The sequence below is a fragment of the Ambystoma mexicanum genome, chromosome 5q (assembly GCF_040938575.1).
Source record: "Ambystoma mexicanum isolate Mex_15411 chromosome 5q, UKY_AmexF1_1, whole genome shotgun sequence".
Classification (NCBI taxonomy): Eukaryota; Metazoa; Chordata; class Amphibia; order Caudata; family Ambystomatidae; genus Ambystoma; species Ambystoma mexicanum.
In genome coordinates, this window is record NC_090933.1 from 8,967,917 (window position 1) to 8,982,987 (window position 15,071).

Below are 15,071 nucleotides of genomic sequence, written 5' to 3' on the forward strand. Positions count from 1 at the left end.
CCCGAGCTCGCCTACCACTGCGGTGGAGGAAGTTGGTCAATCGCCCGGGCCTGACGAGGAGGTGGCGATGCCTGAAGTATTCGACCCCAACGATCATCCTGAACTAAAAGACTTGTTAGTTGAAGGAGGTCCTGATAGGGACGAATTCAGTAAAGGCCAACGTGAGTGCCCATCTCTGGAAGGCCTAAGGAGACAGGCCTGCTCCCAGCTTGAGGGTGAACCTCCTGGGAAGCATAGGATTTATTGGGAAGGTGGACTCCTGTATAGTGAGCCCACAGAGTCTACAGAAGGAGACCATAGGAGGTTGGTGGTTCCCCTTGCTGTTAGGCCCTTCCTCCTGCAGTTGGCGCATGAAGTTCCCCTTGCTGGTCACCTTGGTATGAAGAGGACCAAGCAAAGGTTATCCATGCACTTCTACTGGCCCAAGATGGGGGTGCAAGTAGAAAGTCACTGCAGGAGTTGTGCCTCCTGCCAGTTGTCTGGTAAGGTTGGCGTGACAATCCAAGCTCCGTTGGTACCGCTCCCAGTTGTGGGGGTACCATTTGAAAGGGTAGGGATCGACATGGTTGGTCCCCTTGACCCGCAAACATCCTCGGGCAATAGGTTTATCCTGGTGCTGGTCGACCATGCAACCAGGTATCCTGAGGCCATCCCATGGAAAACTGTAACTGCCAAGTCAGTTGCAGAAGCTTTACTCGGCATATTTACTAGGGTTGGCTTCCCTCAAGAAGTTGTGCCGGATGATGGCAGCAACTTTATGTCGAAGTATAGGCAGGCTATGTGGAAAGAATGTGGGGTCACCTACAGGTTCTCTTCTGCATACCACCCCCAGACCAATGGTCTGGGGGGGCGTTTCAACAGGACGTTAAAGAGCATGATTGGGGCTCTGGAGGAGCCTCAGAGAAGAAAATGGGATCTTCTTGTTTCATGCTTACTGTTTGCCTACCGAGAGGTACCACAGGAGGGTGTTGGCTTCAGCCCCTTCGAACTTCTGTTCGGTCATCCCGTACGGGGACCCTTAGCCATCGTCAAAGAGGGATGGGAGATGCCCACTCCCCCTGTTACTACCAACGTAGTTGATTATGTGCTAGGGCTCAGAAAACGGATGGTACTTCTGATGGGCTTGGCTAGTGATAAATTGAAGGCAGGGCAAGCGCTGGTGAAACATTGGTACGACCAGAAAGCTTCCCTCATCAACTTTACACTTGGTCAGCAAGTCCTGATCATGAATCCCATAAGGCCTCGAGCTTTACAGGACAAATGGTCAGGCCCTTACCCAGTGGTGGAGCCCCTGGGTGAGGTTATCTATTCAGTGGACCTTGGAAGGCCTGGACAGGCTCCAAAAGTGTTTCACGCGAATAGGCTGAAGGCTTTCGGCCCAAGCGTCGAAATCGCAGCACTGCTACTGGCTTCAGACGTTGCGGGAGAGGAGTCTGAACCTCTCCCCGACCTGTTCCCAAGCAGTCCTTCAGATAGCTCTTTTGAGGGGGACCAAGTGGCCCCTCACCAAAATGGACAAGGCTCAGTGGTTTACCTTGGACATGAAGTAGGTGGAGGGAGGAGACAGCCTCTACTCAGTCAGGTACAAGCAGTACAAGACTGGCCTACCCCCACTACGCAAACCCAAGTGAGAGCCTTTTTAGGACTCACGGGGTATTACCGCAATTTTGTGGCAGACTATGGCACCATAGCTGCTCCTCTGACTGCCCTCACAACTCCGAAGAAACCCAAGAAGGTAACTTGGACCGACGAGTGTGAGAAGGCCTTCAATGGCTTAAAAGACTCCTTGTGCCAGGCCCCTGTCCTTAGGGCCCCTGATTATCAAAGACCTTTTATCGTGCAGACGGACGCCTCTGACACTGGGATAGGAGCTGTACTATCACAAGTAGATGAGAAGGGTAAGGAACACCCTATCGGTTTTATTAGTCGCCAGCTTAAGGACAGAGATCTCAGATGGTCCACGGTAGAGAAAGAATGTTTCTCTGTTGTGTGGGCCCTAAGGAAGCTGAGGCCCTACCTCTATGGGACCCACTTCACTGTGCAAACTGATCATAAGCCGTTAAAGTGGCTAATGAACATGAAGGGGGAGAATCCAAAGTTGCTTAGGTGGTCCATAAGTCTACAAGGCTTCGACTTCACTATTGAGCATAGGCCAGGTGTCCAACATAGCAATGCTGATGGGTTGTCCAGAATGTTTAACCGACCTGAACAAGAGACTCATCCAGGGGTGGATTAGTTCCCCCTGTCCATAGTCTGGGAGGGGTGAGTGTTAGGAAAGATTTCGTAATTGTAGGGAATTTTCCTTCCATGTGGCAACCCCTAAACTTTTTGCTATTGTTTTTAACCTTGTTCTTGACTTTGCCAGAGAAGTAAAGCCTTCTGCCGCACTTCTCTGGGCTTTCGCTCCTTTTCTTATGGGGAAACTGACATGCCCTTAAGACAGTCAGTACCGGGGAACGCTGTTTCCCGTAGTTTCTTTTATCATGTTGCGGCTTTAGTGCAACATGACACAAGAGGGCACTGTAAGCTAAGTTACAGCTCTCTTGGGTCTCTAGCCTTCTACAGACTCTAGATACTCTTTTAGGATGGTATTTGATCGGTGCAAGTCATTCAGGGACTCGAATGGTGGCAGCGATCGTTTTGTTTATTTTGAGCTCCTTTTGGCGTTCTGAGCACGTTTTTCGCACTGAACCCAAAATGGTGGCCTGGTTCCCAAAATGGCCAGACCACGAGGCTCCTTTGTCTTGTCCACTGACCGTCTTGCTCCCTTCACCTTCCCCAGGTCGGGCGACCCGGGGCCTTCCTTATTTGGGCATGTACTTTCCCGCGAAACGTGGTTGCTTTCGCGGGCTTCTACATGTCGTTTGTGTGCCTCCAGGGTGTGGGCTGGGATGTCTGGTCCCAATACACATCCTGGGTGCCAGAGAGTCTGGGGTGGTGTGAATGCTTGGGACTACCGTGGTCCGTGATTGGTCCACGTATGGTATGTGTGTTGATGTGCGGATCTCCCATTGGCTCCCCTCCGTTTTGGCGCGAAGGGAACCGTGGATAAGAGGGAGCTGGAAACACCAGTGCCATGTCGATCTCCTGAGTTCTCACGAACGAAGGAATACAGGAGCCAAGTATCCTGCAACCCAGAGGCTGGACCGAGGAATCGCTGGTGACCCGCTGAAGGAATCCTCCTTTGCACTGCTGTCGTCCTGTGAAACCCTTTCCTCCTTGGATCGAACCAGAAGGCCTGTACTGGTGCTTCGACCTTTGGAATAGCAGGAACAGCTATTCCCGGCGACTTCATCCTCTCCTGCCAAGTAAGCCTTCGGAAGTGTCTCTGGGCCATCCAGTTGACTGACCAGCTTACAAGGGAGTCCTGCTCTGTAACCGCCGCCAGGTTGTGTTGTATTTCGAGTCCTTGTCACTCTCCCACGCTTCGTACACTTGGCGTTCCCAAGTCTGAAGGGAGGAGTGTACATTTGGCTTGAATACACACGGCCGCTCCGTTGTCCTGCTGCGGCAACAAAACTGTGCTGGTTTCGTCGATTGGGACGTCTTTTTGCTCTACACGACTACGAGGCGTTCCCTGCTCTTCTGAACCTGCCAGCTGCTGAATCTACGTGGAGAAGCCTGGGTCTGCTTGCTTCGGGGACCGGTGAGTAGTTTAGCTAGGATCTGGTCGCCCTCCTGCAGTATCCCATTGCTTTTCCCTGCTGTGTAAAAACAGCACCCTTTTGGCCGTACTCGCGCTCTGCTTCTGCTCGCTGTGGAGGCTGCGCTTGAGTTGCGGAACCTGTTCTCCTTCTGCTGTGCACTAACCCGAACTGCCTGACTTCCTCCGAAGAGCTTCCCCTTTTGCCCGTTGGCACCGGCGTGGCAGGTACTTTGAGCACAAGGCTCCACTCTTCGCAAGGCTCGGACTTCCATCTAGTTAGGTTCCTCTGAAGGCGAACTGAGTCTAAAGCGTTATCGCACTGCCTGTTTTCCTTTCCTTTCAGGTGGACTACATATTTCGTGCTTTAAACGCTTGCGACTGTGTATTTGTATATATATTGTGTTGATATGGTATGTGTTGATTTAATATTGTGATATTGTGATTTTCTCGCTACGGTCATTATTTTAAAGGCCTTAAAATAAATGTGTATCTATTTTTGATATAATAACTGTTTGGAGTAGTTTGTAAGCGCTCTTGCTTTGTGTGCTCATTGCGGGCTTTCAGTCACCCTCACCCCTCTTGATACCTAGTCTTGACCGCCGCGATCGCTACCTTGATTGGTCTGGCTTGTCCAGAGGTTACCCTGTTCCAAGTAATTAGGTTGGCCTTCTGAACTTCTGCGCCACCAGGACAGAGTTCAGAAATCCGTCTTAACAAATTGGTGTACAGCGGTGGGATACGACTGAAGGTATCCAGTGTTGCGCTCGAACTAAGGCATTTCAGGTTATTCCAAACAGTACACGTAGTGAATTGTTGTAATATAACTTTAAAAAGGCCATAGTCCTATCAAACAGTATGGAAACAAATACGTTGTTAACTTTAAATGCTTCCAAATCAGAAACGCTGAAAAAGATGTGTGCGGAGAGAGGTGTTTCCTCTCAAGGCACAAAATTGGAAATGATCCAAAGAATCGTGGCGTGGCAAGAAGCGCAGCTTGACGCTATTACTTCTGAGGACAGTGCGGAAGGTGGTGGGGCTGCTCTCACTGGTAGAAGCGACGGTTCTGCCGCCGCACTGATCCACCGCGACCACGAGGACAGGGAGGATGTAATGTCTAATGTTTCCTCTGCCAGTATTGATGGGGAGGCTATGCTTGAATTCAAGAAGCAAGAGCTGCGGTTTAGGCAGCAGGAGCTTGAATTCAGCATAGCCAAACTAAAAATCGAACAGGCAGAAAAACAGAAAGACAGGGATGACTAGTTGGAACTGTCCAAGCTTCAGGTTGCAAATGGATCCAAGGGTCCTAGACATGGGTCTGGGGCTTCCTCTCATCCACGGTTTCCGAAAGATCTGCTCAGTGTGTATGAAGAAAGGAATGACATTATGGACTGGCTGAATGCGTTTGAGTATGCATGCAAGGTTCAAGAAGTTGACAATGCTGATAAGATTGCGTGGTTGCTCAGTAGACTGCCCCATTCTGGCTGCAGTGCCATTATGGAAATGTCGAAGGCTGAGCGGGCTGATTTCGCAATGTTAAAGCAAACTCTCATTTTAAAGTTTGGGAAGACTCCGGCCCAATATTTAAAGCGTTTTCGAGAGTATAAGAAAAAGGAAGGTGGTACTTGGGTATCTTATGTCGCTGAATCTTTGAAAAACTTAACTGGCTGGGTCGAAGGTTATAAGGTTTCTACCTTCGAAGGCATGATAAATCTTGTCATGCTGGAACATATTTTTGCTTCTTCTTCCCCGGAGCTTAAGCAGCATTTGGCCGATTCGAAGGAGATAGATCCTAAGAAGCTGGCCATTGCAGCAGACTTATGGGTGTCACATCGAGTGTCCCATAAGGACAAAACTCATCCTGGTAAGCAGGAGGAAGGGAAAAAGTCCAAAGATATGGAGGGTGGGGAATCTGCTAAATCTTCCTCCCATAAGGGCCACAAAAAGAAAAACAAGGGTAAGACACAAGAGAACTCACAGGGTAGTGGAGGTCCGCCTCCAAAACAGAACTCTGGTTACAATAAGCCTCCCTACGTAAACAGACCCACTGGGGCTTGTTTTTCTTGTGGAGCAACTGACCATGTGAAGGGGGATCCCCGTTGTAAGGTTAGACCTTTGGGGGTCCACTCCGCTAATCTGGCCTTCTCCTCCTACGAGGAAGAAGAGATTACAGGAGCATCCTTCTCCTCAGACTCATTTCCCAGCGGAATAGAGGCTGAGGTAGTTTTAGTGTCCCTGGGTTCCTGGGAGCCTAAAGTCGCAGAGGCTTATGCTAGGATTCCGGATAATACCAAGCACTACTTTAAAGACAGTGTGCTGATCAATGGAGTGGATACTCCAGCTCTTAGGGATAGTGGGTGCAGTCGAACTGTAGTGGATTCTACCTTGGTAGACTCAGAGGAAGTTGCCAGAGCTACTCTGATGCCCACTAAGTTGGCTGACGGCCCCCTCCGTATGTTTCCCGTGATCCCTGTAAATCTTACTTTAAATGGTACAGCAGTCAGGATTCCAGTGAGCATTCAGAGAAACGTCCTGGGAAAGGTCTTGTTGGGCAATGATCTCAGAGCTTTAGGGCTCGTAGGAGACACTGCCGAAAGACCCTACACACGGTCTCAAGCACGGGCAGCATTGGCCAAGTCCAATACGCCGCCCCAGCCAAAGGGGAAACCCAAGGCGAAAGGAGTCTACAAGTCAAGACGAGGGAAAGAGAATATTCCCCCGAGCTCGCCTACCACTGCGGTGGAGGAAGTTGGTCAATCGCCCGGGCCTGACGAGGAGGTGGCGATGCCTGAAGTATTCGACCCCAACGATCATCCTGAACTAAAAGACTTGTTAGTTGAAGGAGGTCCTGATAGGGACGAATTCAGTAAAGGCCAACGTGAGTGCCCATCTCTGGAAGGCCTAAGGAGACAGGCCTGCTCCCAGCTTGAGGGTGAGCCTCCTGGGAAGCATAGGATTTATTGGGAAGGTGGACTCCTGTATAGTGAGCCCACAGAGTCTACAGAAGGAGACCATGGGAGGTTGGTGGTTCCCCTTGCTGTTAGGCCCTTCCTCTTGCAGTTGGCGCATGAAGTTCCCCTTGCTGGTCACCTTGGTATGAAGAGGACCAAGCAAAGGTTATCCATGCACTTCTACTGGCCCAAGATGGGGGTGCAAGTAGAAAGTCACTGCAGGAGTTGTGCCTCCTGCCAGTTGTCTGGTAAGGTTGGCGCGACAATCCAAGCTCCGTTGGTACCGCTCCCAGTTGTGGGGGTACCATTTGAAAGGGTAGGGATCGACATCGTTGGTCCCCTTGACCCGCAAACATCCTCAGGCAATAGGTTTATCCTGGTGCTGGTCGACCATGCAACCAGATATCCTGAGGCCATCCCATTTACAACTGTAACTGCCAAGCCAGTTGCAGAAGCTTTACTCGGCATGTTTACTAGGGTTGGCTTCCCTAAAGAAGTTGTGTCGGATCATGGCAGCAACTTTATGTCGAAGTATAGGCAGGCTATGTGGAAAGAATGTGGGGACACCTACAGGTTCTCTTCTGCATACCGCCCCCAGACCAATGGTCTGGGGGGGCGTTTCAGCAGGACGTTAAAGAGCATGATTGGGGCTCTGGAAGAGCCTCAGAGAAGGAAATGGGATCTTCTTGTTTCATGCTTACTGTTTGCCTACCGAGAGGTACCCCAGGAGGGTGTTGGCTTCAGCCCCTTCGAACTTCTGTTCGGTCATCCCGTACGGGGACCCTTAGCCATCGTCAAAGAGGGATGGGAGATGCCCACTCCCCCTGTTGCTACCAATGTAGTTGATTATGTGCTATGGCTCAGAAAACGGATGGTACTTCTGATGGGATTGACTAGTGATAAATTGAAGGCAGGGCAAGCGCTGGTGAAACATTGGTACGACCAGAAAGCTTCCCTCATCAACTTTACACTTGGTCAACAAGTCCTGATCATGAATCTCAAGGCCTCGAGCTTTACAGGACAAATGGTCAGGCCCTTACCCAGTGGTGGAGCCCCTGGGTGAGGTTAACTATTCAGTGGACCTTGGAAGGCCTGGACAGGCTCCAAAAGTGCTTCCCGTGAATAGGCTGAAGGCTTTCGGCCCAAGCGTCGAAATCGCAGCACTGCTACTGGCTTCAGATGTTGAGGAAGAGGAGTCTGAACCTCTCCCCGACCTGTTCCCAAGCAGTCCTTCAGTTAGCTCTTTTGAGGGTGTCCGAGGGGCCCCTCACCAAAATGGACAAGGCTCAGTGGTTTACCTTGGACAGGAAGTAGTTGGAGGGAGGAGACAGCCTCTATCCAGTAAGGTACAAGCAGTACAAGACTGGCCTGCCCCCACTACGCAAACCCAAGTGAGAGACTTTTTAGGACTCACGGGGTATTACCGCAATTTTGTGGCAGACTATGGCACCATAGCTGCTCCTCTGACTGCCCTCACAACTCCGAAGAAACCCAAGAAGGTAACTTGGACCGACGAGTGTGAGAAGGCCTTCAATGGCTTAAAAGACTCCTTGTGCCAGGCCCCTGTGCTCAGGGCCCCTGATTATCAAAGACCTTTTATCGTGCAGACGGATGCCTCTGACACTGGGATAGGAGCTGTACTATCACAAGTAGATGAGAAGGGTAAGGAACACCCTATCGGTTTTATTAGTCGCCAGCTTAAGGACAGAGAGCTCAGATGGTCCACGGTAGAGAAAGAATGTTTCTCTGTTGTGTGGGCCCTAAGGAAGCTGAGGCCCTACCTCTATGGGACCCACTTCACTGTGCAGACTGACCATAAGCCGTTAAAGTGGCTAATGAACATGAAGGGGGAGAATCCAAAGTTGCTTAGGTGGTCCATAAGTCTACAAGGCTTCGACTTCACTATTGAGCATAGGCCAGGTGTCCAACATAGCAATGCTGATGGGTTGTCCAGAATGTTTAACCGACCTGAACAAGAGACTCATCCAGGGGTGGATTAGTTCCCCCTGTCCATAGTCTGGGAGGGGCGAGTGTTAGGAAAGATTTCGTAATTGTAGGGAATTTTCCTTCCATGTGGCAACCCCTAAACTTTTTGCTATTGTTTTTAACCTTGTTCTTGACTTTGCCAGAGAAGTACAGCCTTCTGCCGCACTTCTCTGGGCTTTCGCTCCTTTTCTTATGGGGAAACTGACATGCCCTTAAGACAGTCAGTACCGGGGAACGCTGTTTCCCGTAGTTTCTTTTATCATGTTGCGGCTTTAGTGCAACATGACACAAGAGGGCACTGTAAGCTAAGTTACAGCTCTCTTGGGTCTCTAGCCTTCTACAGACTCTAGATACTCTTTTAGGATGGTATTTGATCGGTGCAAGTCATTCAGGGACTCGAATGGTGGCAGCGATCGTTTTGTTTATTTTGAGCTCCTTTTGGCGTTCTGAGCACGTTTTTCGCACTGAACCCAAAATGGTGGCCTGGCTCCCAAAATGGCCAGACCACGAGGCTCCTTTGTCTTGTCCACTGACCGTCTTGCTCCCTTCACCTTCCCCAGGTCGGGCGACCCGGGGCCTTCCTTATTTGGGCATGTACTTTCCCGCGAAACGTGGTTGCTTTCGCGGGCTTCTACATGTCGTTTGTGTGCCTCCAGGGTGTGGGCTGGGATGTCTGGTCCCAATACACATCCTGGGTGCCAGAGAGTCTGGGGTGGTGTGAATGCCTGGGACTACCGTGGTCCGTGATTGGTCCACGTATGGTATGTGTGTTGATGTGCGGATCTCCCATTGGCTCCCCTCCGTTTTGGCGCGAAGGGAACCGTGGATAAGAGGGAGCTGGAAACACCACTGCCATGTCGATCTCCTGAGTTCTCACGAACGAAGGAATACAGGAGCCAAGTATCCTGCAACCCAGAGGCTGGACCGAGGAATCGCTGGTGACCCGCTGAAGGAATCCTCCTTTGCACTGCTGTCGTCCTGTGAAACCCTTTCCTCCTTGGATCGAACCAGAAGGCCTGTACTGGTGCTTCGACCTTTGGAATAGCAGGAACAGCTATTCCCGGCGACTTCATCCTCTCCTGCCAAGTAAGCCTTCAGAAGTGTCTCTGTGCCATCCAGTTGACTGACCAGCTTACAAGGGAGTCCTGCTCTGTAACCGCCGCCAGGTTGTGTTGTATTTCGAGTCCTTGTCACTCTCCCACGCTTCGTACACTTGGCGTTCCCAAGTCTGAAGGGAGGAGTGTACATTTGGCTTGAATACACACGGCCGCTCCGTTGTCCTGCTGCGGCAACAAAACTGTGCTGGTTTCGTCGATTGGGACGTCTTTTTGCTCTACACGACTACGAGGCGTTCCCTGCTCTTCTGAACCTGCCAGCTGCTGAATCTACGTGGAGAAGCCTGGGTCTGCTTGCTTCGGGGACCGGTGAGTAGTTTAGCTAGGATCTGGTCGCCCTCCTGCAGTATCCCATTGCTTTTCCCTGCTGTGTAAAAACAGCACCCTTTTGGCCGTACTCGCGCTCTGCTTCTGCTCGCTGTGGAGGCTGCGCTTGAGTTGCGGAACCTGTTCTCCTTCTGCTGTGCACTAACCCGAACTGCCTGACTTCCTCCGAAGAGCTTCCCCTTTTGCCCGTTGGCACCGGCGTGGCAGGTACTTTGAGCACAAGGCTCCACTCTTCGCAGGGCTCGGACTTCCATCTAGTTAGGTGCCTCTGAAGGCGAACTGAGTCTAAAGCGTTATCGCACTGCCTGTTTTCCTTTCCTTTCAGGTGGACTACATATTTCGTGCTTTAAACGCTTGCGACTGTGTATTTGTATATATATTGTGTTGATATGGTATGTGTTGGTTTAATATTGTGATATTGTGATTTTCTCGCTACGGTCATTATTTTAAAGGCCTTAAAATAAATGTGTATCTATTTTTGATATAATAACTGTTTGGAGTAGTTTGTAAGCGCTCTTGCTTTGTGTGCTCATTGCGGGCTTTCAGTCACCCTCACCCCTCTTGAGACCTAGTCTTGACCGCCGCGATCGCTACCTTGATTGGTCTGGCTTGTCCAGAGGTTACCCTGTTCCAAGTAATTAGGTTGGCCTTCTGAACGTCTGCGCCACCAGGACAGAGTTCAGAAATCCGTCTTAACAAGATGTGATATCTCAATGCTTATACCAAACCTGAGAGCCTACCTATAGCATGAGATGTGATATCCAAGTCCATCCCATTCCAATCCTTAGACCCTTCCTACAGCATGCGATGTGATATCTCAATGATTCTAATACCAAACGAGAGACTCTTCCTATAACATGAGATGGGATATCCAACTCCTTCCCATTCCAATCCTGAGCCGCTTCCGATAGCAGAGATGTGATATCTCAATGCTTATACCAAACCTGAGACCCTTCCTATAACATGAGATGTGATATCCAACTCCTTCCCGTTCCAAACCTGAGACACTAACTATAGCATATGTGATATCCAACTCCTTCCCATTCCAAACATGAGACCCTTCCTATAGCAAGAAAGTAATATCCAACTCCTACCCATTCCAATCCTGAGACCCTTCCTATAGCAAGAGATGTGATATCCAAATCCTTCCCATTCCAATCCTGAGACCCTTCCTATAACATGAGATGTGATATCCAACTCCTTCCCATTCCAACCTGAGACACTTCCTATAGCATGAGAAGGGATATCCAACTCCTTCCCAATCCAATCCTGAGACCCTTCCGATAGCAGAGATGTGATATCTCAATGCTTATACCAAACCTGAGACCCTTCCCATGGCATGAGATGTGATATCCAACTCCTTGCCATTCAAATCCTGAGACCCTTCCTATAGCATGAGAAGGGATATCCAACTCCTTCCCAATCCAATCCTGAGACCCTTCCGATAGCAGAGACGTGATATCTCAATGCTTCTACCAAACCTGAGACCCTTCCTTTAGCATGAGATGTGATATCCAAATCCTTCACATTCCAATCCTGAGACCCTTCCTATAGCATGAGATGTGATATCTCAATGCTTCTAATACCAAACCTGAGATCCTTCCTATAACATGAGATGTGATATCCAATTCCTTCCCATTCCAAACCTGAGACCCTTCCTATTGGATGAGATGTGATATCCAACTCCTTCCCATTCCAACCCTGAGACCCTTCCTATAGCATGAGATGTGATGTCTCAATGCTTCTAATACCAAACCTGAGATCCTTCCTATAACATGAGATGTGATATCCAATTCCTTCCATTCCAATCCTGAGACCCGTCCTATAGCATGAGATGTGATATCTCAATGCTTATACCAAACCTGAGACCCTTCCTATAGCATGAGATGTGATATCCAACTGCTTCCCATTCCAATCCTGAGACCCTTCCTATAGCATGAGATGTGATATCTCAATGCTTCTAATACCAAACCTGAGATCCTTCCTCTAACATGAAATGTGATATCCAACTCCTTCCCTTTCCAAACCTAAGAGCCTATCTATAGCATGAGATGTGATATCCAAGTCCTTCACATTCCAACCCTTAGACCCTTCCTACAGCATGCAATATGATATCTCAATGATTCTAATAACAAACCTGAGACCCGTCCTATAACATGAGATGGGATATCCAACTCCTTCCCATTCCAATCCTGAGACACTTCCGATAGCAGAGATGTGATATCTCAATGCTTATACCAAACCTGAGAACCTTCCTATAACATGAGATGTGATATCCAAATCCTTCCCGTTCCAAACCTGAGACCCTTCCTTTAGCATGAGATGTGATATCCAGCTCCTTCCCATTCCAATCCTGAGACAGTTCCGATAGCATGAAATGTGATATCTCAGTGCTTCTAATATCAAAACTGAGACCCTCCCTATAGCATGATATGTGATATCTAAGTCCTTCCCATTCCAATCCTGAGACCCTCCCTATAGCATGAGATGTGATATCCAACTCCTTCCCATTCCAATCCTGAGACCCTTCCTATAGCATGAGATATGATATCTCAATACTTCTAATACCAAACGTGAGATCCTTCCGATAACATGAGATGTGATATCCAAATCCTTCCCCTTCCAAACCTGAGACCCTCCCTTTAGCATGAGAGATGTGATATCCAACTCCTTCCTATTCCAATCCTGAGACTCTTCTGATAGCATGAGATGTGATATCTCAATGCTTCTAATACCAAACCTGAGATCCTTCCGATAGCATGAGATGTGATATCTCAATGCTTCTAATACCAAACCTGAGATCCTTCCTATAACATGAGATGTGATATCCAAATCCTTCCCCTTCCAAACCTGAGACCCTCCCTTTAGCATGAGATGTGATATCCAACTCCTTCCCATTCCATTCCTGAGACCCTTCTGATAGCATGAGATGTGATATCTCAATGCCTCTAATACCAAACCTGAGATCCTACCTCTAACATGAAATGTGATATCCAACTCTTTCCCCTTCCAAACCTGAGAGCCTTCCTATAGCATGAGATGTGATATCCAAGTCCTTCCCATTCCAATCCTGAGACCCTTTCTATAGCTTAAGATGTGATATCCAACTCCTTCCCATTCCAATCCTGAGACCCTTCCGATATCATGAGATGTGATATCTCAAAGCTTCTAATATCAAACTTGAGACCCTCCCTATAGCATGAGATGTGATATCCAAGTCCTTCCCATTCCAATCCTGAGACCCTTCCTAAAGCATGAGATGTGATATCTCAATGCTTCTAATACCAAACCTGAGACCCTTCCTATAACATGAGATGGGAATATCCAACTCCTTCCCATTCCAATCCTGAGACCCTTTCGATAGCAGAGATGTGATATCCAAGTCCTTCCCCTTCCAAACCTTAGACCCTTCCTTTATCATGAGATGTGATATCCAAGTCCTTCCCATTCCAATCCTGAGACCCTTCCTATAGCTTGAGATGTGATATCCAACTCCTTCCCATTCCAATTCTGAGACCCTTCCTATACTATGAGACTTGATATCTCAATGCTTCTAATACCAAACCTGAGACCCGTAATATAACATGAGATGTGACATCCAAATCCTTCCCCTTCCAAACCTTAGACCCTTCCTTTATCCTGAGATGTGATATCCAACTCTTTCCCATTCCAATCCTGAGACCCTTCCGATATCATGAGATGTGATATCTCAAAGCTTCTAATATCAAACTTGAGACCCTCCCTATAGCATGAGATGTGATATCCAAGTCCTTCCCATTCCAATCCTGAGACACTTCCTATAGCATGAGATGTGATATCTCACTGCTTATACCAAACCTGAGACCCTTCCCATAGCATGAGATGTGATATCCAACTCCTTCCCATTCCAATCCTGAGACCCTTCCGATATCATGAGATGTGATATCTCAATGCTTCTAATATCAAACTTGAGACCCTACCTATAGCATGAGATGTGATATCCAAGTCCTTCCCATTCCAATCCTGAGACACTTCCTATAGCATGAGATGTGATATCTCAATGCTTCTAATACCAAACCTGAGACTCTTCCTATAACATGAGATGGGATATCCAACTCCTTCCCATTCCAATCCTGAGACCCTTTTGATAGCAGAGATGTGATATCTCAATTATTATACCAAACCTGAGACCCTTCCTACGGCATGAGATGTCATATTCAACTCCTTCCCATTCCAATCCTGAGACCCTTCCTATAGCATGAGATGTGATATCCAACTCCTTCCCATTCCAATCCTGAGACCCTTCCTATAGCATGAGATGTGATGTCTCAATGCTTCTAATACCAAACCTGAGATCCTTCCTATAACATGATATGTGATATCCAACTCCTTCCATTCCAATCCTGAGACCCTTCCTATAGCATGAGATGTGATATCTCAATGCTTATACCAAACCTGAGACCCTTCCTATAGCATGAGATGTGATATCCAACTCCTTCCCATTCCAATCCTGAGACCCTTCCTATAGCCTGAGATGTGATATCTCAATGCCTCTAATACCAAACCTGAGATCCTTCCTCTAACATGAAATGTGATATCCAACTCCTTCACTTTCCAAACCTGAGACCCTTCCTATAGCATGAGATGTGATGTCTCAATGCTTCTAATACCAAACCTGAGATCCTTCCTATAACATGAGATGGGATATCCAACTCCTTCCCATTCCAATCCTGAGACACTTCCGATAGCATGAGATGTGATATCCAGCTCCTTCCCATTCCAATCCTGAGACACTTCCGATAGCATGAGATGTGATATCTCAATGCTTCTAATATCACAACTGAGACCCTCCATATAGCATGATATGTGATATCTAAGTCCTTCCCATTCCAATCCTGAGACCCTTCCTATAGCATGAGATGTGATATCTCAATGCTTCTACCAAACCTGAGACCCTTCCTTTAGCATGAGATGTGATATCCAACTCCTTCCCATTCCAATCCTGAGACCCTTCCTATAGCATGAGATGTGATATCTCAATACTTCTAATACCAAACCTGAGATCCTTCC